Source organism: Paramormyrops kingsleyae, chromosome 21 (genome assembly GCF_048594095.1).
Source record: "Paramormyrops kingsleyae isolate MSU_618 chromosome 21, PKINGS_0.4, whole genome shotgun sequence".
NCBI classification, from domain to species: domain Eukaryota; kingdom Metazoa; phylum Chordata; class Actinopteri; order Osteoglossiformes; family Mormyridae; genus Paramormyrops; species Paramormyrops kingsleyae.
This window is the reverse complement of record NC_132817.1, coordinates 8634348-8638098: the sequence shown is the minus strand read 5'-3', so window position 1 is coordinate 8638098 and position 3751 is coordinate 8634348. Positions and strand designations below refer to the sequence as shown.

The window sequence follows — 3751 nt, the reverse complement described above, 5'->3', positions numbered from 1 at the left end:
AGTGCCCAGTTACAACACACACACACACACACACACACACAGTGCCCAGTTACAAAACACACACACACACACACAGAGCCCAGTTACAACACACACACACACACACACACAGTGCCCACGTAGAACACACACACACACACACACACACACACTAACACAGTGCCCTGTTACAGCATACACACGTTTTATGCTGCCGTCTGGTGGCCAAAATTGAGTACTACCATTTAAAAATATTAAAATGATTTTTTTCTGGTAATTGCAATACTTACATTCGGCCAGGAGATGGCAGCAAGAAAATAGAAAAATAATTTTCCCACGGTTATTAGGATAATTCACAAGGTAAATTTATTGTTTATTTGTGTGTATGTGTGTGTTTCACTACACTTTGGGGACAATTTAATCAAATGTGATCTATGCAAACCCACACACACACACACACACATACACACACAGAACCCGGTTAGACCTCACACACTCTCACACAGTGCCCTGTTAAAGCATACACACGTTTTATGCTGCCGTCTGGTGGCCAAAATTGAGTACTACCATTTAAAAATATTAAAATGATTTTTTTCTGGTAATTGCAATACTTACATTCGGCCAGGAGATGGCAGCAAGAAAATAGAAAAATAATTTTCCCACGGTTATTAGGATAATTCACAAGGTAAATTTATTGTGTATTTGTGTGTCTGTGTGTGTTTTACTGCACTTTGGGGAAATTTTTATCAAATCTGATCAATGCAAACCCACACACACACACACACACACACACACACAGAGCCCATTTAAAGCTCACACAGTGACACACACTGTCTGCTGTTATAGTGCACACACACAGATACAGTGCTCTGTTACAGCACACACACACACACACACAGCGCCCACATAGAGCGCACACACACACACACAGTCCACACATGGAGTACACAAACACACACAGATACACACACACAGAGCCCCCGGTTAGAGCTCTCTCTCTCTCTCTCTCACACACACACACACACACACACACACACACACACACACACACACACACACACACACACACACTGTGCACTGTAACAGTGCACACACACACAGACACAGTGCCCTGTTACTGCACAGAAACACACACACCGGTTAGAGCTCACACACACACACACAGTGCCCTGTTACTGCACAGAAACACACACACACACAGACACCGGTTAGAGCTCTCACACACACACACACACACACACACACACACACACACACACACACACACACACACACACACTGTGCACTGTAACAGTGCACACACACACAGACACAGTGCCCTGTTACTGCACAGAAACACACACACCGGTTAGAGCTCACACACACACACACAGTGCCCTGTTACTGCACAGAAACACACACACACACAGACACCGGTTAGAGCTCACACACACTCACACAGTGCCCTGTTACTGCACAGAAACACACACACCGGTTAGAGCTCACACACACACACACACAGTGCCCTGTTACTGCACAGAAACACACACACACACAGACACCGGTTAGAGCTCACACACACACACACACACACACACAGACACCGGTTAGAGCTCACACACACTCACACAGTGCCCTGTTACTGCACAGAAACACACACACCGGTTAGACCTCACACACACTCACACAGTGCCCTGTTACAGCACACACACGTTTTATGCTGCCGTCTGGTGGCCCATATTGAGTACTACCATTTAAAAACATTAAAATGATCTTTTCTGGTAATTGCAATACATTCAGTGTCTCTGCGCACCTCCCCACTGCCCCTCAAGGCCCTAGTGTTGTGTGAAATGTGGTGTTGGGCACAGGGGAGCAATAAGGGCGTGCCAGCAGTGGGCCCCCACCGTCACCGGGGCCAGATCCCCGACTGGCCCCGATTAGTCCCCATCCTCGACCCCGCATAGCCGGCAGGGACGGCCAACCGAGGTGTTCAGGGGCGCCACAGGCAGCCCGGCAGCAGGGAACCCCCCCCCCCACAGGCGCAGACCGGGAGAGTCCCACCCCACCACACCCGATGAGACCTCAGCTAGCAGCCAAGGACGGGACAACCCCAGACCCCCCGGCAAACGGGGAGCCGGTCCAGCCAGGCGGGGTGACCCCCACCCCAGGCCCCCCCCCCAGGCGAGGCAGACAGGTGTAGAAGATGGCGGAATACGTGTCTGTATTAAAGCCTTCAATTGTCCATCTCTCCTCTGTAAACAATCCATAATTGACTGACCTAGCTCTTGCATCTGTAAGTCCACAAGGTGTTTTACTCTACCTCCCTATTCAATCTGTACTCAAATCTTTCTTCCGTTGCCTTTGCCTTGTCCTCCACTCCTTGCACATATACCTGGCAAGCGCCTAGAGAAGTTTGAAAAGTGCTGAAGTCAGAGTTGATTTTCTCCACCAACGATTCCACTACCTGCAACCGGGTTAACATCTCCTGTAACTGCTCTGGAGAAAAAGGGGCAAGAGGTGCTTTTCCCTTAGGAGGCAGTTGAGCATGCTCCTCCGATCCCTCACCCTCTTCTTCAGACACATAAAGATTACTTAAAGATTGGATAATATCCTGCAAAGGTTCTTGTCGAGTCACAAACGGACCAGCTGTGAAGTCTGGGTCTTGGAACTCATCCCGTGTCTCTAACACAGATAAATGTAAGGTAATCCATGCAGGGAGCAGAAATATAAAGTACAGGTATTTTATGGGTTCCACTGAAATAAAGGTAGCTGATTACGAGAAAGATTGCGGTGTGTATGTTGATGCTTCCATGTCCCACTCTCGCCAGTGTAGGGAAGTAATAAACGAGGCCAATAGAATGTTGGGTTATATATCTAGGTGTGTGGAGTTTAAGTCAAGGGAGGTGATGTCACATTTATATAATTCCTTGGTAAGACCCCACCTAGAATATTGTGTGCAGGTTTGGTCACCATACCTTAAGAAGGACATTGCTGCCTTAGAAAAGGTGCAACGAAGAGCTACGAGAATGATTCCTGGTCTTAGAAGAATGTCTTATGAGGAGAGGTTAGCTGAGCTGAATCTCTTTAGCCTGGAGCAAAGGAGACTAAGGGGGGACATGATCCAGGTCTATAAGATTCTAACAGGTCTGGATGCTGTTCAGCCAAATGGCTATTTCAATATTAGTTTAAATACTAGAACTCGTGGGCATAAGTGGAAATTTGCAGGAGAACATTTTAAAACAAATTTGAGGAAGCACTTTTTTACACAGCATGTAGTTAGAGTATGGAATAGTTTTCCTGCTAGTGTAGCAGAAGTTAAAACCCTGGGTTCCTTTAAATCAGAGCTAGATAAGATTTTAACAACTCTGAGCTATTAGTTAAGTTCTCCCCAAATGAGCTTGATGGGCCCAATGGCCTCCTCTTGTTTGTAAATTTCTTCTGTTCTTTCTTATGTTCTACTTGAGGGCTGCTGCTAGTCATGGCAACACCACTACTAATGCAAGATACAATGAATTGTTAAACCCTGATCCCTGTTCAGGCACCACTTATGTAACACTGCTGATTCCTGCCTCAGAACCAACCTATTACACACTAAACGTAGGGAGGGACATTTCAGGGTGGCATAAAGAGAAATACACCATCAGTTCACAGAACAAAGAATATTTACTAATAAAGGTGAGCATATTACCCCAGCAAATGTACATGTAAATAATGAATTAACAATAACTCAAGAAAACTGGTGTTGAGATGGATAACCATACAACTGAAATGAATAGCAGAGTCCAAAGTGGAG

The 3751-nt window shown here is 46.2% G+C and overlaps 1 long non-coding RNA gene across 1 annotated transcript in view; it reads right to left on the bottom strand.

Moving 5' to 3' along the window:
- Positions 1 to 3602: 3602 nt before the first annotated feature.
- Positions 3603 to 3751, bottom strand: part of LOC140581514 (uncharacterized) — a 659-nt gene continuing 510 nt past the window's right edge. Inside the window, exon 2 of the long non-coding RNA XR_011984606.1 lies at positions 3603 to 3751. This exon is cut by the window's right edge and continues 107 nt beyond it. This is a non-coding gene — a long non-coding RNA (uncharacterized lncRNA).